Consider the following 20,328-nt stretch of genomic DNA (forward strand, 5'->3'; position numbering starts at 1 on the left):
TCTCCCAGCCTCTGCTCGCTGACATGTAAAGTGGAGGTGATCATAGCACCCAATGTAGGATATGATTGTATTTAAGAAACATGGTGTCGCAAAATGTTTGACGTGTAATGAGTGCAGAGTAAATGTCTTCTTTTCCCAGACAGCTGATCAGGAGACTGTGTGCAAAGCCCAAGGGGCCTGGGACCCCTTTTTGGGGGTAAAAAGTTGGATATAAAGGAGAGGCAGAAGTCTTAAGCATTCTGGGATTTTTATCCCCCCACCATCCAGGAAGGAGAAGGAAAGAAACTTAGAGCTTTTTAGTAAAGGTTACTCCGCGATTGACAAAACGATCTGAAGTACTTAGGAGGCATGTTTTGCCTCGGGCCAGAGCTGATTTTAAAACTAAAATGACAGCAACTAGTTCGCGTTGGAACATTCCTGACTTAATTATAGATACCTGCAAAAGTCCCTTCAAACAGGTGGGTCTCAGCGGCAGGGGGGCTCTTCCTTGGTCAGTTACTTGGTCGAGAAGAGCGCAGAACAAAGGGCTAGGAGTCAGATTTGACAGAGAATTCCATCTCCTCTCGATTCAGAACTTGTTTCCCATTTGTCAAGCGGACATAATAATAACTCCCCTCAGGGGATGGCTGTGAGCATTGAGCGAAAGTGTATTTTAAGACATCCCGCAGGGTGCGTACTTCAGGAATGATACCTGTAAAGGGTATTGGTTGAAATGTTTCCAGTTTTTCAGTGTCATGTAACAGAAGTGTGAGGAGAGGTAACAAGAAGTTAACATTTCACTCTACCTGTTTATTAGTAGTTCTGTCCAGTTATGTCTGTTTTGAGAAAACTGATGTTTGAGGAATCCCAAGCCTTCGACTGGTTGCTACTTGTGCTTTTATGGCGGGAGAGTCAGCCTAGGTCTGTGGCCCGTAGTTCTCATGCCACCAGCGAGTCCCTGTTGGATGTCATGTTTTTGGTGCCACCGGAAAATTAGCAGAGGGACTGCTCACAAAGTTTTCACTTGAAAAAAAACCTGATAAACTCAACTGATGACAAAAGTGGTTAATCGTTGCAAGATTGGACATCTCCCGGGTTAACTTCTGTGCCCATCGATGTGCCCCTTGCCGCTTTCAGAACCTGAGTCTAGGTCCTTCTCTTGCAGGAGGTTCCGGACGGTCTCCACGTTGGCCTGATAATTTCCCCATTCTGCATCTCCTAACCTCCTGTTTTCCCAGGCTTCCCCTTTCCTGCTTTCCATCTGCAGACATCCTGTTGAGTACGTAGAACGCCTCGTGTTATGTAATTTCCCTGCCTGCCTGTTTTTCTTGAGGCTCGTTCCACATCATGTATATATTTTGCTATCACCATGGCACCTGGACTGGTACTCGCTATTGAGGATGAGCCATCAAAAATTAGAGGTTAGCAGTTAGCAGAGGACCTGCCAGCACCGTGCGGAGGAATGAACCAGGCAGAAGCCGACAGGTAGGGGGTGTGGGTGGGGGATCTGGCATGTTTGGCTGCAGAGTAAGTGCCCCGCTAGGGAAAGGGAAGGACAGGCTGTTAGGGGCACACAGTACGGGGAACAGTAGGGGTGGGGGGCAGGGAGGCTCAAGCCCTGAAACCTCTTGTAGGAGCTGCAGTTAGCCAGGTGAAGCCAATTTGGAAGGGGCGCGCTGTTCCAGACACAGGTGGGAGAGCGTCTTTGTTCACAACCCAAGAGAGAGAGTTGAGTTTGATTTCAAAGTGGAGGGTGAATTTGGGTAGGCGGGTGGGGGAGGTGTGCGGAGTGGGGGTAAGGTCCTAAAGGGCCTGGTTAGCCACGTTAAGAAATTTTAAACTTGATCTCAAGGGTGGTGGGAAATCATTGAAGAGTTTTAAGCCCGGTGAGTTCTGTAACTAGGAGTACAGATGGGGAAAGGCCCTGCAGCCTGGGGGTAGGAGGATGGCCTGAGAGCCGAGGTACCTGCAGTAGCGCCCACGGAAGGGAACCTAGCCTGGGCAGGGGCCACGGGGCCGGAGAGAGGTGGGCAGTCTCCGTGAGCTGACCCAGTGGGAGTGGGAAGAGTCCAGCGCCGTGCCCAGGCCTTTGGGAGGCCCAGCTGCTTGCTCCTCAGGGAGAGGAAGCCTAGGAGGATGTTGGGGAGGGAGATGAGCTCAGTTTGGGGCAGATTGAGTTCTAGGCTCTGCGGGACATCAGAGGGAAGCGTCAGTGGGAACTGTGCAAGTTGTAGGGGGCTCCCTGGTGCAGATGGTCACGCAGCTGGGAAGGAGGAAGATCGCCCAGTTCGGGGTGGAGGCCCAGGGTGGGAGAAGGGGGCTTAGGGCCAACACCTGAAGAGCAGCCTGCAAAGGAACTTGAGGACGCGGGTCCAGAGGGGTCCAAGGAACAGAGTCGTGTGTTGGATCTGGCGGCAGGAGCAGTTTCCAGGGCAGGATGCCCGCTGGACCCAGAGCTGAGGGTGGTGGAGTGGGGGGATGTGTGTAAAGCGGTGCTTCTGCTGGCCTTCGCGGGCGTGAGAAGAAGCTGTGCCCCTGGATGTGCGGTGAGTGGACTGTGGGGGAGTGAGCCGCTCCCACAGGCCCCCTTAGCTGTGGCCCTTGTCTGGTGCAGACCGTACCCCCGCGCACGGCATCTGACGGTCCATCAGCAGTTCTCAGTCTGGGGCAGTTTTGCTCAGTCGGGGGCGGGGGTGGTATTTGGCAATCTGTGAAAGACATTTTTGGTTACAAACTGAACCAAGGGGGGTGGGGGACTACTGACGGCTAGTGGGTAGAGGCCAGGGATGCTGCTGAATGCTCAGGACAGCCCCCACATCACAGACTTGTCCAGCCCCAAATGCCAGTTGTACAAAGCTTGAGAAACCTTGGTGGAGGCGAACCTTTCCGGATCTTTGCCCGAGACGAGGAGGGCGTGGGAGGGCAGGAGCTGAAGGTGGAACGGGGAGCAGGGTCCTTCTGTGCTTTGCTCCAGCCTCATTTGTGGCTGTCTCCTCTTGTCTCCTCGGCCATGTCCCCTTTCTCATCAGGTTGTAGCTTGTCAACTGTTTGTTCTCCTGCACCCATTTCTCACACACACACCCCGGCCCACCCCAGCACTGTGATGCAAGGTACTCTTGTGTCCTCATTTCTGTTTCTGGGCACCTTGTAAGACATCTGTATTTTAATACCATTCGGTCAGGAAAATCCGTTTTGGCACCAGAGAGACCTTATGTCGCTTCGGCTCATTGAAAGTAGCCCGTAATTCATTGTCAGGGTGATAGGGCTTTAACGCATGGTGCATCAAGCAACCCCTCGACCATCAGGCGTGGAGAAAGACCGGAAGTATTCCTTGTCTTCGGAAGCAAGCCTCGCTCCTGGCTTTGGGAAGGAAAGAGGACACATGGTTCTCACCAGATAGGGTTGTAGCAGCTCTCCCGGCCCTCGCGGGGACACATTAAGTCATTCATGATGTCAGCAGTGTCCAGTCTGTGTTCCCGGGTCAGTTGTTGTTGAAACATTTGGGGCGGATGAGGAGGAGAGGAATGAATTAGCAGCTCCCTCTCTCGCTATCCGTTTCCAGCCTTCTCGGATTGGAGCACGAACCAGATGCCGGCTGCTTGTCTGATGATCTGGGTTCTGCACAGTGCAGAAGGTGGCCGGCTAGGCCTTGTGAGCCCCTCTAACGTGAGGCTGGCAGCATCCTGGGTCCAGTGGACAGAAAAATGTATTGCACCATCTTGTCAGTGGGGAGACACCTGAATTCACAGAACAGCTGTGGCGCGTCCAGGGTGAGTTTGAAGAGCAAAGTGGTCTTTTCTGTCTTCAGAAATGTTTTACCTGCCGCAGTGGGTGAATCTAAACCCCCCGAAAGAAATGAAAACAAGCTTCATACTAAGTTTTGGCAAAGAGTGCTCAAAACAGCCAGACTGTGTGGGTTAAGCACAGGAAGCGGCTTCATTTTAAAATGGTGGTAATGGTAATGAGCCACTGGCCAAGTTGAATGCATGATGAGCCTTGGTTGTGGGCATGTCCTTTCTGAATTAATTGCTGGATGTAGAGCTGGATTGCAGGCCCCTTTCAATTAAATTGTCTTTCATATAATTTGAAGAGATAGGGCTGATGAGACTTCCCTTCCTGCACACTGAGTACCACAGGACAGATGACACACGCGTGGCTTTGGTGTGTCTGTTTGTAAAGTCTTAACTCTGTCTCCAACCCCACGAAATAGTAAAACACACTATAGATCTTCAGCTTCTGTGGCCAACCAGCCCGTGCTGTGAAAGAGGAAAGTGGTGGAGGGCAGGAAAAGGGGAAAAAACTATTGGTCTTCTGGTTTGGCCAGAGCCTCTTATGATGTGTGCTAAAAACTCTTGATGGTAATTCCTTCGAGGAAAGGATATCTTGTATGGGTAAATAACCCAGCCTTGCATAATATCGACAGTCATTCTAAACCCTATTGCAGACCCTCAGTGGAAATGATGATTCAGGGTTTTTCTCCCTTCAGTCAACCAACAGGTGATTCTCTAGGGAAGGGTCTGAACTCCTTTGTTAGGGTTACTGTAGTTCCTAACCCAGGAAGGCTTTCTAAAGGTCTGTCCATGGTGTATGGAGGATTCCTGATTTTGTGATTGCAGCAGGCAAACTTGGTGCTTCAGGCTCTTAATCTCTGGCATCACGCATAGATGCCCTCGTTTGCTTTCTAGGACTGCTTTAGCAGTAAATAGCAGGGATATTTGCTGAGAACATTTGCAAAGAGAATGCAAACAAGAACAAACAGATGTGCATGACTTGTGTGGAAAAAAAATCTCATAGGTATAAGGAAATTTTTATAAACAAAGATCCTCCCCCAACTCACCATGTGTTTATATGTCTATGTTTGCATAGGAAAAAATAGAAAAGGGTGTCCTAAAGTGCTAACAGTGTTTGGAATTAAGACTAATTTGGTTGAAATTTTTTCTGATCAGGATCTTAAAATGTTTTGTAATGACCATGTTATATTTATGCAATAAAAATGAAGGGGGAAAATAGGTATAAATATATAAAGAGCCAGAATTTTAAAGTCTGGTTAAAGAGCTACATATTGCATGAAATTATAGATGAAATCATGTAAAATTTTTTTTTCATTTTAATATCACCAGTAATTTCAAAGAAGTTTATTTTCTTTTTCCACTTACTGCACAGGAAAACAGAGGGAAAGAAAGCATATATGATGAATTTTCCACTTTTCTTCTCTGTGATTTTATTTCTTCTTCCTGCTCACTTTGATAGTTCTTCTTCCAGGCCTCTTATTCTAGAACCTTCCAGCAGAGAGAGTGGAGTACCCCATCCAGACCCTGACTTCGTGCCGTGGGTGTGACCGCGGGCCAGTTGCCTCCAGCCCCCCACTCTGCCCGAATTGCCAAGGAGTTGGTGGCAGATCAAACCTGACCGGTAGAGGAAGCTCCATGGTGTTTGAAGACAGGCTGTGTTTCGTGTTTACCAGTTTTTGCTCCCTTAGAATGAAAGACCAGGCTGTTCTTAGGAAGGACTGTTTTCCCTTCCTTTTCCTGTTGTGGCTCAGACAGCTGTCTCTGCAGACAGCTTGAGATGAGGAGCAACCTTGGGTGCAGCCAGCCCCAGGCTGCACGTGGGGGTGTGAGAGAGAAGCCACCCCAGTCCTTCCTCCGCCCAAGCCACCTGGCTCCTTTGTTTCTTTCTCCTCCTTGGCATGTCCGGGATACAAGAGGCAGTGACTCCATCACATAGGAACTCCGAAGCTGGTGAATAAAGCCCCGAGCAGGTGGCTGCCTATTGTCTGTCTGGAGGAAGTGAGCAAGGTTCTTCCTGGGACGGCTTTTGTCTTTTGAGAGCTTCTAAAGGGAAAATGATCCTTAATTAGGGTTGGGGGCTTGTCCACACACAGTCCTGGGGGGGGGGGGGGTGCGGTCAGAATATTCCCTAGGGAAGACCGCCTTGGTGGGTTTAGGTCTTTTCTCTTCCACATGACTCTGAGGCCCTCTGGAGTGGGGACTTGCTTTCTCTGTGGGCATGTCTGGAATGTCAGCAGTCTCCAGACCACTGGGTTGGATGCAGAGAGTCAGAAAACAAGTTCCAAAAAAAAAAGAGATCAGCTTGTGGGTGGGATAAATATGCACACTTCATCTGTGGTAGGTTCCCCCCTGAGGTCGTAATTTTTAGTACCTTTTTAGATATCAGTAATTCTGAAGAGAGGCTCTAATCTTGGGGTTTTATGAAAGCAATTAGGGTGTCCATTACAAAAACCCACTCATTCTTGAATGACATGGTACTTGCCCACCAATCTTCCCACATCCATGCATAAGCCTGACTGCAGGTCTTCAGCAGTATCATCCTTTGGGTCAGGCAGCACGAACAGATAAGGCATCTTAAAACCTCAGCGACCACAAGGAACTTGGACTCCTTTATCAGATTAAATTCTCTCAGGAGTGAGAGGCCCTGACCGGCAGCCTGTGAGGTTCTGCCAGCTGTCCGCTCTTGGTCTTCGGGGTTGTGGGAGGGAAGGTCTTCAGAGGAAGAAGGCCCAGCAGCCATCGTGGAGAAATCTCTGTAATCGCTTTGTTTTCTCCAGTTGCTTTTTCTTTCTTCCCCTGAGCTGTCTGTCTCTGGACATGATCAGACTCCTCTCCCCCTTTTCCTGGGCTCCAGATTAATTTCCTGCCGCCTGCTCAGCAGTTTCTCCAAGATCATGTAGCTCTGGGAGGCTTTAGGTCCAGCCCTCTAGCTGCTGTGTCACTGTGTCTCCCGTCTTGGCAGGAGCTGATTGCGGGAGAGGAAGGGAAAGCTGGAGAAGAGATGAGGGGCCCGGGAGGACAGCTAACGTGGAGGGCCGAAGGAGGTAGATGAAGAACGTGCCATGAAGGGAGATGGCAGCTCATGATTAATTATTAGTCCCACCTTGGGTGCCTGGGTGGCCCAGTCAGTTAAGCGTCTGCTTTCAGCTCGGGTTGTGATCCCAGGGTCCTGGGATCGAGTCCCGAGTCGGGCTCCCTGCTCGGCGGGAAGCCTGCTTCTCCCTCACTCCCTGCCCCTCCACCCCACTCGTGTTCGCTCTCGCTCTCTCTCAAGTAAATAAATAAAATCCTAAAAAAAATAATTATCAGTCCCACCTGTCTGGCTCTGGACGGTCAAAGTTAGACCAGGGAGCCTCTCTCCCTCAGACTTTTCTTGGTTGCAATACAGGTGAAAATAAGGTGGGAAGAACAAAGGCAGGCCATGGGGACAAAGGGAAAACAGACCAGTTTGCCTGTTGCCCTCTTTCATCCAGATTGAGTAGATGGGAGATAGAGTTGTTACCCGTGATGCTACTTAATACCCGTTTCGGGATACTAGGCCATTGGGTTTTATAAGAATGATTCCCAGGATTTTGAATATGAAGGTAGCTGTCTGTCTGAACTCAGGGGGCCCAAAGTTGTTTTTCAGTTTTGATTGGATTCTGCTTTTGGAAATCAGAAAGATGTTGAATGAATTTACTTTCTCATTTGACTTTCCCGTGTGTCTAAAAACCCGTCTGATCCAAAACTGTGTTTACCTCTGAACGCTATGACATTAGATGACAACCCTCTTTCTTGAAATAATGCCTAGAGGACTGTTCATAATGCTGTCTCTCAGGGGCACCTGGGTGGCTCAGTCGGTTAAACGTCTGCCTTGGGCTCAGGTCATGATCTCAGGGTCCTGGGATCGAGCCCCACGTCTGGCTCCCTGCTCAGCAGGGAGTCTGCTTCTCCCTCTGCCTCTGCCCCTCCCCCTGCTTGTGCTCTCTCTCTGTGAAATACAAAAATTAAAAAAAAAAAAAAAGGTGTATAATGCTGTCTGTCCCCTGTGCTCTAGACCCTGCACTTGGTGCTAGAGATACAGCAGAGAACAGACAGGATCCCTGCCTGCATGGAGCTTGTAGTCTGGTTGTGTAGATTGACATTCAGTGGACAGTTACACAAGAGCAATGCAGCTATAATTGTGACAGGAGTTAAAGCAAGTAAAAGGAGTGTGCAACGGGAAGATCTAATCTAGCATCGGCTGGGACAGCTTTCCCTGAAAGTGACTTGGGACCAGAGGACTAATAGAATGGGCTGGGTGCAGGCTGGGAGTTGGATGCTCTGGGTGGGGGATGGGGGATGAGGTGGGAGGGAACAGTGGTGGAACAGCATGTGCAAAGGCCCTGGGGTAGGAAGGGTCTTCAGCCTGCTTGGGAACAGATTAGGATGCTGTGACTGGTGTAGAATGGACAGGGTGAGGACCAAGTAGAAGGTCCGTTAGCTGGTGAAACGGCTAGTCCAGGACGCAAACCCAAATCTGCGTGAAGACTAAAGGCATCATCTCCTGAGCATTTGTTAAACAATATTCAGGAATGACATTGACGTCAACGCACAGCTTATTTAAAAGATTCTTAAGTGAAAGCTTTCTTTCCTTACGGCTTATTCATCTTTTAATTATAATGTAAAATGTGTTTTAGTATTAAGTTATCGGCTGCAGAAAACAAGGGGAAAGACTCATTTGAATCAACCAGCAGAAACTTGGAATCATGCCTGCTCCCTACTTCAGCCTTGCCAAGACGTAATTTCTTTAATTCATCCAATCGCATTCTTGACTAACCTGCGCAAGTCCATACTGCACCTTGGCTTTCCCCCCGTAACAGCTTAGGGATCTCTAAAGAAAATATTTTGAAATGTTCTCTCTTGATCAGGGTGTTTGTGGTTAGATGCTGTATACACTGCTTTTGGTGCAGAATGAACTGTTTTTCTACCATGTGAGTCTTTGTTAGGAATGAATGTGGTTGTAGTTTTGTCACCTTTATTTAAAAAGTCATTAGTCACGTGTTTTTGTAGAGAAAGTGATTTAGATGTTTGCAGCCTTTCTTTTCCAGAGACTTAAGTAGGTTCCGAGGTATTTAAGATTGAACAGTTCTGTTGGGTCATAATAAAACGACTGTCTTGCATGGAGAACTGCTTTGTGCAAGGCGGGAGGCTTTAACTTGCTTTGATCCTGATGACTTCCCTGTGATGAAGATTGTACTGTACTTCTTGTTCTACATTTGGGGAAACGGAGGCTTAAACATGGCGGAGCTGAGACCTGACCTCAGGCTCTCTCAGGGTCCCTGCTCTTGGTCCCATGCATTTTCGGTTCCAGGGTCAAGTTTGTTTTAGGCAGCTGTTGGGAGTCACCTCAAATCCTGGCAACCGAGTAACATCACACATCAAATAAATCTGAGTCAAATAGTGACATTTTCTTACCAACTATTGTAAGGACCACGGATGAGAAAAAGGGATGCTAAGGGCTTACTGTCCCGTTAGGCACCTTTGTACACAAAACTTTGGATAAGTTCAAATCTTCCCTGTGTTTGCATATATTCTAATAGGAATATTGGAAGATCAGTCAACTGCTCTTCATGGTGTTGGTGGAAATTAAACCCACATATAATGGCAATCTCAATGAATGACCACTTAACAAAAACAATCATTGATTGCAGTGATTCTCAAATTGTAATCCTCATCAGAATCCCCTGAGGGCTCAAGAGTGTGACAGGGACACCATGGAGCCATCCTCACTGTCGGGAAAAGAGGGGGGTCCCCTGCCTCTCCTCCCCCTACACCACGTACATGGTGGCATGAGACTTGGATGTACAATCACCTCTACAGGGATGAAACTTCCACTCTGCTGGTGTTTGCCGTAATTGCCTATACTGCTACATTAGATGAGTCAAATGAGCAAATGTCAATCAGGATTCAGAGACCCCACAGGTAAAATATTCTACTTGGTATATTATGGAGATGGTCCTTACTGGGGGTGGGGTGGGGGTGGAAGGGCATATTTCAGTGCCAAAAGCTCTGCTGGGTTTTTCCTTCTCTCCTTGCTGTGAATGACAATTACCTGCAGAAACCGAAAAATTTAAGATTCCTATTTGGGTGGAAATTAAATCACATAGGCTGGTTTAGTAAGCCTGAAGAAATTCTTTCAGATTTGATGTGTCCAGACTTGTTACTGGAATATGAAGTATTTGATTTTAAGAAGATCTGTGGGCTCCCAGTGCATAAGTGTTTTTGAAAGTATGTTTCTCAGAATACGATGAGAAAAAAATTCCTTTGGAATGCAAAAATGACCTTTTAGTGCTGATAAAGATGCTGACAACCTTTCTACTAAGAAATGAAACAAAAACAAAAACTTTTAACCTTCATGATGTTATAATAACATCATTAATTTTTTTGTAGCTGAGCGTCACCGATCATGTTTAATCATTAAACTATTTCAGAGCTGTAATAAAAAGACAATTACTTTCCAAATCGTACTCCTCTAATATTGCAAAGTTGATGGAGGGGTACTAAGTTATAATTCTTATTTCTTCTTTCTCTAGAGTTTGTTTTGTTTTAGTTCAAGTGGGGAAAAACAAAATTATAACTAAATACGAAGGCATTTTAGGAAATCTTTTATTTTAAGGAGGAAGGAAAGTTTTGGAGCCACTTCTGATAATGGACCTCAAAAAAAATCCTGAGACCTATTAGAATTTTTTAAAATTCCAATATAGTTAATACGCAGTGTTCTGTTAGTTTCACATGTACAATATAGTGTGAGTCAGCACTTGCATGTAACACCCAGGGCTCATCACACGTGCCCTCCTTCACCCTTATCCCGTTTCCCCCTTCCCTCCCCTCCACCTTCCCTCTGGTGGCCATCAGATGGTTCTCTATCGTTAAGAGTCTGTTTTTTGGTTTGCCCCTTTTCTTCTTCCTTAGTTTTGTTTCTTAAACATCACGTGAGTGAAATCTCATGGTATTTGTCTTTCTCTGATTTGTTTCACTTAGCATTATACTCTCTAGTTCCATCCATGTTGTTGCAAGTGGCAATTTTTCATTTTTTTTTAAGATTTTATTTATTTGAGAGAGAGAGAGAGGTATAACAGGAGAGGGAGAAGCAGACTCCTGGCTGAGCAGGGAGCCCGACGCAGGGCTCAGTCCCTGGGATCATGACCTGAGCCGAAGGCAGACACTTAAACCAACTGAGCCACCCAGGCAGCCCAAGATTTCATTCTTTTTTTATGGCTGAGTGATATCCATTATAATAGAATATGCATACACACACACCGCTTTATTCTCTCATCTACTGATGGACACTTGGGCTGCTTCCATAATTTGGCTGTTGAAATAATGCTGCAATAAACACAGAGGTGCATATATCTCTTCCAATTAGTGCTTTCGTATTCTTTAGGAAAATACCCAGCAGTGGAATTACTGGATCATAATAATTCTTTTTGTAATGTTCTGAGGAACGCCCGTGCTGTCTCCCACAGGGGCTGCACCAGTTTGCACCAACAATGCATGGGAGTCCCTTGCTCTCTGCCATCCGTGCCAACCCTTGTTGTTTCTTGTTAGAATTTCTTAGTTTATCTTGCTTAATTTTCTTATTTTTAAATTAACATAGGTTGCTCATGTAAAAAATTCCCTCGTGTGTGTATCTGCTGCACAGAGAGAAGTTGAGTGTGTGTTTACAGATTGCTGGTGAAGCGTTTGGGAACCTTGGTTTCTTGTGCTCTCCTCCGATTGTGTGAGGCTTGAGTCTTAAGCTCCAGGCTTGACCGGGCTGGTTTTAGAGTCCTGGTGCCGTCAGTTATGAGGTGTGACCCTCACAATATCATTTAACCGTGGAGTCTCAGTTTCTGCATCTCTTAGATATAATTATATTATCGACCTCATGTGGTTGTGCAGTGCCTGGCTTGGTAAATGATCTGTAATGTTAGCTATCGCCGTGATAAATTGCATGGCTGTATTCATTTTCTTTTTGCAAAAAAAAAAAAAAAAGCCGTATATGTACATATATAATAAAGTAAGCATTCTGAATCTGTGGAGCGATCTGGATAAGAATCCAGGAGCTAGAAATAGTCAGTTAGTTGTACCAATGTGGTATTTTACACCTACTTTGGTCCCTGTGAAATAAAATATAAACTTCTATCCAAGATCTTTTTAAACTAATAGTGTAATCATTAGGGTGCCACGATGTAAAAATGGGCTTGTGAAACTAAGGTTTGAGAAGTGAAATGAATCAGATACACTGTAAGGTTTTTCTTTTTCAAAGCTGGTCTTCCATTACTCTGTTGATCCGAAGTCGGATTTTAAAATCTAATGTCCTTGTTCCATTAAGATAATTCAATAATTTATCCAATTACTTTCCTTACTCAACTTCAGTTCTCAGCCCATTGGTGCCTTATCTCTGGCTCTTGCCCTGGTTTTGACTTTCCTGCAGAGTTCTAGTTTTGTTTTGTTTTGTTTTTTTGTCCATTTTGGTGGGCTGGGCTTCTTTCTACTTTAATTCTTTCAGTCATATGCGTGCCTCCTTTCTCGTTCCAGACTCACTTAGGACTCATCCCTCTGCTGTGTAGCCTCCTTACCGTCTCAGCAAATGAGGCGCAGTGTGCGACCTTGTTTGGATTCTTATTTGAACAGACCATCAGCAAAAACACACTTTTGAGACAGTCACAGAAATTTTACTGTGGACTGATTCTCAGTGGTAAGACCATTATTAATTTTGTTAGGGCTTGATAATGGCAGGTGGTTATGTTAAAAAACCGTGTTCTCTTTCAGGTGGAGAACAGGAAGAAAAAAAAATACACCTAGGACTTGGGGTGGTTCTGTAATATCACAGGGGGCCCAGAGGTAGCAACACTGCTCATTGTAGGAAATATGAGGAATATGGAAAAATTGAGAGAAGCCCCCCCCCCAGCCGAATTGTTACACAGTCAGTGCTATTCTGTGTGACATTTATGTTCCTCACAGTGCCGTGAGCACTGAATTAATAAATGCCAAACCACTGCTCCTCGTGTAAGAAAGACTAGCTTAGGTTCCTGTGAGCTTTTGGTCATTAACACTTCCGTCAGCAGTTCAGTATGTAGCTTTGTTTTATATGTGTTTCTGTTTTAAAGACACCTTGTTTAATACTTGTTGTTGATTCACTAGCGCTAAGCTGGGGGCCAACAGCACCATAGCTCAGGCCTGAATGAAGCTGATGTCGCACGTGTGTTTTCTCCGTAAGGCCTGTCACAGACTTCTCACTCTTAGACCGCTAGACAGCACCTCAGCCTTTTGCTTAGGGGCCATTTCAGACAACAAAATTATCAACAGAAATGCAAAAAACGTGGAACTAAGTGACTGTGAAAAGGACACTTGTTTACCCTAGGAGAGCTGAAACGAGAAGGCAGAGCGTTGCCTCGTTTGACCTCAGCTGGGAATGTGTGCGTAGAGTGAATCACATATTTCACCACTCAGCACATGCCCGTGAGTGACCATGAGTGTTGATTTGGGGGTTAGAGGTTTCGCTGAGCGCCAGGCCACTTTGCAAATACGGGGATCTCCTCTAGTTTTGCAAGCCTTTTTGGGGTGGTCTACCCATAGGCACTGAATATTTTTGCCACAGATTTGTCACTTTCTGGTCAATTGTCTGGTCCGTTCTTATGGTCATACAGATTTTTCCTAAACTCTAAACATCAAAGGTAGCCATGTAGAATTTCTTGCAAATATTTTTGCAGAGGTCGCCCATTTATTTTTTGTGCACTGAAGTTTTTAATTACATAGTCAACACTGTTATTCCCCTTCATTTTTTGTCTAAGCTTAGGAAACTCAAGGATGATGATTTTTCATTGGAAAGAGCAAAACACATGTAGATGGCTGGGGGAGGATGCCCACGCTGGGGGAGGTGACCGAAAGTGGAGATTCTTCAATTGAGTTTGAGTCTCCACAGCCAGTTTCATCCTATCTTAGGACACTTAAAAAGTCCCACCAAAAAGTAATCTACTTGAAAACGCTCTGTAAACTTAAAAATGCTGTCAAAAGTGTAAGGGCATAATACTTTCTGATTTGTAGACTTGTGCCGGCAATCTTGGAGGACAGGAGGAAAGCCAAAAAGAGCAAAAAGAGAGGCAGATATTCTTTAGAAATGGAAAACATTCTAATTTTCTGAAATAGAAAATGAGAAATGATAGTTCTTTCCAAGTATGGCTAAGAAAGCTCTTTTAAAGGTGATTCCCTAGCAAAATCAGAGCTTTCTCAGGTTGACTATGTTTGTGGCTCTTACCATGGGCCCCATTCTTACCTTTATGCCCCGTCTTCATGTGTGCTGTGGTCCCACGAGATAGAGCTCTTCCCTCCTGCAGCCTGCAGGCTAGTGCTTCCGTGGTCTGGAACTTTCCTAAAGCATTTTTTAAAATGATTTATTCATTTTGGAGAGAGAGAAAGACCACAAGCAGGAGGGGCAGGGAGAGGCCGAGAGAATCTCCAACAGACTCCCCACTGAGTGCAGAGCCCAACTTCTGCTCGATACCACAACTCTGAGATCACAGCCTGAGCCGAAACCAAGAGTTGGACACTTAATCGACTGCACCACCTAGGTGCCCATTTCTCAAAGCATTTTTACCTTGTGTTGGAGTTGTCTGTGTGTCATCTCTCTACCTCCCTGAAGATGAGCTTCTGTCTTACTCATGGTTTCATCTCTCATTGACTCTAGTCGAGTGCCTTCAAAAGAACAGGTGTGAAATGGTCTTGGAATGGAATAAACAGAGGGAAGAAGGGCTGGTTTGGGATTACCTAGGAAAGAGGCACAGCGGTTGCAGGAAGTTAGCATGGGTTTCCCAAGGACAAGCCTTTCTTAAACTCACCTTATTTTCTTTCCTTTATTTTGGAGAGAATTTTTTTTTTAAAGATTTTATTTATTTGACAGAGAGAGACACAGCAAGAGAGGGAACAGAAGCAGGGGGAGTGGGAGAGGGAGAAGCGGGCTTCCCGCGGAGCAGGGAGCCTGATGCGGGGCTCGATCCCAGGAGCCTGGGATCATGACCTGAGCCGAAGGCAGATGCTTAACTGACTGAGCCTCCCAGGTGCCCCTCTTTCTTTCTTTCTTTTTCTTTCTTTCTTTCTTTCTTTCTTTCTTTCTTTCTTTCTTTCTTTCTTTCTTTCTTTCTTTCTTTCCTTTCTTTCCTTTCTTTCCTTTCTTTCCTTTCTTTCCTTTCTTTCCTTTCTTTCCTTTCTTTCCTTTCTTTCCTTTCTTTCCTTTCTTTCCTTTCTTTCCTTTCTTTCCTTTCTTCTTTCTTTCCTTTCTTTTCTTTCTTTCTTTCTTTCTTCTTTCTTTCTTCTTTCTTTCTTTCCTTTCTTGAGAATTTGAGTAAAACCATTGTTAGGGGATACCAGAATAAAACCAGGTGTTTGACTGAGTTTCTTAGGATCCTTTTAAGGATAAGTTGGAAAAATATAGACTTGATTATAATAAGATACAGAGATGTGTTGCAGGTGGATTAACCGTTTGACTTAGTGCAATTCACTGCCTGGCCAATGCTATTCTCATTTTCCCGTCAAGGTACTATTTAGGAAAAGGAGAGTTTATACTTTTTAGGGGAAGCTGTGAAGGGATGGAAGGTGCAGGGGTGGTTGTAGGCAGGAGTGTAGGGTAAGTTGGAAGCATAACCAGGAGCTATGTGTCTTTGAAGTTGCACATTTTTGCCCGAAGAGAAATCCACTTTGTATTTTATTTTTTAACCTATCCATATTTGTTTTAATATAAAAATATTTTATTTTATTTATTTTTTATTTTTTTAAGATTTTATTTATTTATTTGAGAGAGAGAGAGAATGAGAGACAGAGAGCATGAGAGGGAAGAGGGTCGGGGAGAAACAGACTACCCGCTGAGCAGGGAGCCCGATGCAGGACTCGATCCAGGGACTCCAGGATCATGACCTGAGCTGAAGGCAGTCGCTTAACCAACTGAGCCACCCAGGCGCCCCAATATAAAAATATTTTAAATTGTCAGAAGATAAACAGTTTGGTAGCCCTTCCAAAAAGACATGGTGTCCTGGTTTGAGAAAGTGGTCTTTGATAAGGAAAGGTGGATCACCATTTACGTCTGTCTCAGGGTTAGGATGTCAGAAATCAGGATAGAAAAAGGTTTCTAAAAGTCAAAGGCAGTCAACATGAACAAATCTGTAATTAAGCTCTAGTGAATGCAATTTCCTTATGTCTAGTATAGGGAAAAATTTTTCATTTTTGTGGCACGGAGAGACCTGGGTCAATAACAGCTCTTGTTGAAAAGATTGAAGGTTTGAGGCAATGGCTTGACGTAGTTGGCCATTTCCCGCAGCGTTAATGACATAGTGTTCAGAACAAAGGAGATAATCATGATCTTGTTTCCTGCACTGCACTGGACAGGTAGCCTCTGAGGGCTTGCTTTCAGTTCTGAGCTCTACATTTTAAGAGGGCAACCAGGGAGGAAAATGGCCTAGAAACTATGTCCTACCAGGAATAGTTGAAAGGCTGTGGGGTGGAAAAGAGAGCAAACTAACTTCTCAGAACTGGAACTTTCAGACAGACAGAAGAGCCTTCTCCTCTCTGTCCGTGAATTCAAGATTTTTTTCCTGTGTGTTCACAAGGAAAATGGAGATCTTAAATACACTCGTTAGTGAGTGCTTTCAGCATATACATCATTTCATGTTTATATTTCTGTACCTCTATTATTCTTTCTAATGGCTGCATAGCACCCCATTATATGAACACGCCCTTTATGAAAACCATCTCTCACTGGTAGTCATTTTGGTGATTTGCAATTTCTTAGTATCATAAGCACCAGCACTATGATGAATATCTTTGAGGTATTCCTATGACCATGTACTTGTCAAGTTATTTCCTTAGGACAAATTCTCAGAAATGGAATAGCTTGCTCGAAGTTAGGTTTTTGTTTTTGTTTTTCTTTTTCTTTTTAAGGCTTTGGGTACTTCCAGCCAAATGGCCTTACCAATACAATTGGACGTGTTAAAGAATTTGGATTACCCCAAGTCTGAGATGTGCAGAGGGGATTTTGGCAATGAGTTGTATGTTGGACAGTGGTCTAAGATCCCTTCAAAAAGGTCATGGTAGTTTTGCCCAGGTGATTGTTTTATCTAAAGGTGTCCTGTTTCAGTCTTAGAGTCCCTAAGGAAAGTAACGGAGATTTCTCATCCAAAAGCACGGTAGAAATGAACCAGTGAAGAGAGGCATGTCTCAGGCTGTACCTCAGCGGACCCTCTGGCTGGTAGTAGTTGGTGGACCCTCTGGCTGGTAGTAGTTGGCACATGGAAAAGAGATTGCAACAAGTACTTTCTTCGACTGGTTAAGAGAAAAGATGGAGCAAGCCGGCACACTGCAGTTCTGTTGCATAAAGTCACTGCACACCCATGAAATGTTTTGTCAGACTTTATTTTTATTTTCTGACCTTTAATAGAAAAGAATTTTTTGTTTATATATAGCCCTCACCAAAGTGTCTATTGCCAGGAAGCTAATTCTGTTACCCACATCCCTGATATGGCAACTTTGTCTCTATTTCTGTTCTTTGTGCATTGTGTTGAGTCTTAAACTGTGACTATTCCATTAACTGAGAGCTCTGAATAGCCATTGTGTAACTGGAGTGATATTCTCTGTCTGTGTCCGTTCCATGCATTGTGTTCAAGAATAAACGTGCTATTTGATTTCTGACCGGCCTCTCTCATTGCCACTACTAATATGATGTTATTGAAAAGATAAGCCGAAGAATAAACCTCAGAAGCACTCTGCATTGTTGAAACAAAAAATCTTTCAGTTTAGAATTATATGATTATATGTGTGTGTGTGTGTGTGTGTGTGTGTGTGTGTGTGTGTGTGTATGTATGTTTCTATAGTTGAAAATCAGCGTCTTATCCTTGGGGTTTAGGTGAGAAGTGTCAGTGAAATTGAATCCAGAATTGCATTGATATGTGCTTTGCTAGGGAAAAGTTCTCCCCCCGTCCCTTTTAAAGTCAAAATCTCTAATTAGTCTATGGTCCAGAAAGATGAGGGGCTCTGACCAACTCAAATGAATTCAGCCCTAGTAGCTTGTTGGATCACTAGGCGTATCAACAATATCAACACCTAGACCAGGGCAGAGTACTCATATCTGGCAGAGACCTGATAAAAATCAGAGGTTCTTGTTCTCTTATCTATAACACATTATAGTTTGTGAGCTCCTAGAGGACACAGTCTTTGTTTTGCTCATTCTGTAGCATCCTAGCTTCTCACCGCTGTCCCAGGGTTATAAAATGTGCACTTTCTTTGTCAAGGTAGAAGTGTTTAAACTTTTTAGACATTCCCATTTATACAAAACGGTTTGAGCACATGTCCTCAAAATCGACACTTAACTCTAAATTAGACATATGCATGTGTCTGTACTGAGGTTACATGCTCAGGTTCATTTTATACTGATCATATAAAACACATGTAAAGTAATTATATGTAATTTTAACAGTGCTAAAATAAGAATGATGAAAAGCAATGTTTTTAAATGTATTGATAAACGTGATGGCTTCATATTAACATTAGCTATTACTTAAAAGGGTACACTATATATTTATTTCTGCTCCTTCCTACTTTTGGCCTCTTCATCATTTAGTCTCGTACCCAGCTCTGGTGTTTTGTGGCTCCCCTTCCACCTCCTAACACCCTTTCAGCCGATGGCCTCACCGCAAACTACTTCTCTGTGCTTCATTCAGATTCTTCAGAGTCATCCTCTCAGTTTCCCCATTTTGCCTTATCTTGTCGGGTCAGCTCATGTGAATCTCTTTGACAAATGGTGTTGGTTTTGGCTTCTCTCGGCAGGTCCGCTCTGGGCCCCACAGGTCACTGGGACAAGTGGGAGACAAAGTCACTCGGTACTGGCAGCAAGGAGTGTGGGCGGAATGGCTTCACCGAGGAGGGGCCCACGGAGGTTGAAATGGTGGCCCGGCCCTTCCACAAATGTGGCGGTGGGCATAGAAGAGACACTGAAGTCTGACTTCCTCTCTTTTTCCTTTGCAGACGCATGCCAACATTCTTTCAAAGATCACTAGGCCTATTCAGCAAAGTTTTTGCCATTGAAATAAAAAAGAGCTGGGGACCGTTTATTCCTATAAAGATCTTCCCCAACCACCCACCCATCCACCTGTCCTGTCCAGTGACGACTGGGGAGAAAATGGTAGCAGCTTCATCTTGAAAACTTAACCCATAGTTCTTGCAGGAGCAGAAATGATTTCATGTTTGCTCCCATTCAGCCTCGTGCAGACTGGAGTTTAAAGATCTCTTGTGCAGAACACAACTCATTTCTTCTGCATAGATGGAAGCCAACAAGGAAAACTCGAATGGCAGGTCCTAGTTTGGAAGGGCCATACGATGAAGCACGTGTTTGGGAATGTGAAACCTACTTCTGCACCCAGGGGAGTGTTTTCTTTTGAAAAGCACCTCTAGGTCCCTTCCTTGTAGGACCCGAGTACGGTGTTGGCCCCTTCTAAGGCTATGGCCACCTGGAGCAGTGCATGAGCTTGTCAGAATCAGACCTCTTGTGAGTATGTTTCTGTGGTCTGGATGGTGGCACGTGTTCTAGAACTTTAAGCGGCCAAGTGGTATTGAATTTAGAGTTAATTTTTTCTTTTAGAGTTAATTTTTTTTTAAAGTGGCTCAAAACTGTCCAGCAGGAACATAATTTACAGTCTTCCAAGGAGAGGGAGGAGGAGAGCACTAAACCATTTATTGAATGCCTGAGTTCAGCACTTTGCATTCTTTGTTTTATTTCATCTCCCTATCCCTGTTAGGTAACTATGATTATTCCCACTTTATGGAGAGGAAAGTCAAGCTCAGAAGTTGCAATATGAAAATCACAGACTAATCAGGTATGAGGTATAGAAGGTGATCCTATGTGATGATAGCTCACATTTCTTTTGATGAACTATGTGCCGGGTATGATGGTGTGCAGTTCAACATGTGTTATCTTATTCTCAGCACATTTAAGCCTCAGAGGTTTTTTGTTTTTGTTTTTTAATTTATTATTTTAGAGAGAGCAAGCGAGCAGGGAGAGGGGCAGAAGTAGAGGGAGAGAGAATCTCAAGCAGACTCCCTGCGGAGCAGGGAGCTCTATCCGAGGCTCGATCTCGTGACCCTGAGATCATGACCTTAGCCAGAATCAAGAGTTGGATGCTTAACTGACTGAGCCACCCAGGTGCCCCCTAAGCCTCAGAGGTTTTAAAAAATCAGTCTCCCAAGACTGTCTTGAGACCAAGGACAAACAGTATTAAAATGTTGTTGGATCTCCTTCTAGTCCCTTGTATATATTTTTTGGGGAATCAACCTCATACCCAGTTTTCACTTAACTGTATAAAACAAGCATTTCTTCGTCTTCATAAAATCTTCATAAACATGAAATCTGTGTAATAATTTAAGTTTCTAACTATTTGCTATTATAATAGTGGAGCAGTGAATGTACGTTACTAAATCTGTGGGGGAGGGGGAGTTTAAAACTTTTTTCTTAATGTGTATTATTAGAAGCAAAGTTATAGGGTCAAAAGTTATATTTATTCTTAAAACTGTAACC

General features: G+C 44.5%; 1 protein-coding gene across 6 annotated transcripts in view; it reads left to right on the forward strand.

The window, feature by feature from the left end:
• The window catches only part of KANK1 (KN motif and ankyrin repeat domains 1), a 209,761-nt gene that overhangs the window by 30,195 nt on the left and 159,238 nt on the right, over window positions 1-20,328 (forward strand). The window contains exon 1 of one of the 6 annotated variants that reach the window (XM_027615023.1): window positions 1,375-1,464. The exons of 4 other annotated variants lie outside the window; for them this stretch is intronic. The gene's annotated coding sequence lies outside the window, so the exon portion shown is untranslated. Of the gene's footprint in view, window positions 1-1,374; window positions 1,465-3,614; window positions 3,750-20,328 lie in introns of those variants that run through there. One more of the 6 variants, XM_027615020.1, reaches the window with a different exon arrangement.

This window comes from Zalophus californianus, chromosome 13 (assembly GCF_009762305.2).
Source record: "Zalophus californianus isolate mZalCal1 chromosome 13, mZalCal1.pri.v2, whole genome shotgun sequence".
Lineage (NCBI taxonomy): Eukaryota > Metazoa > Chordata > Mammalia > Carnivora > Otariidae > Zalophus > Zalophus californianus.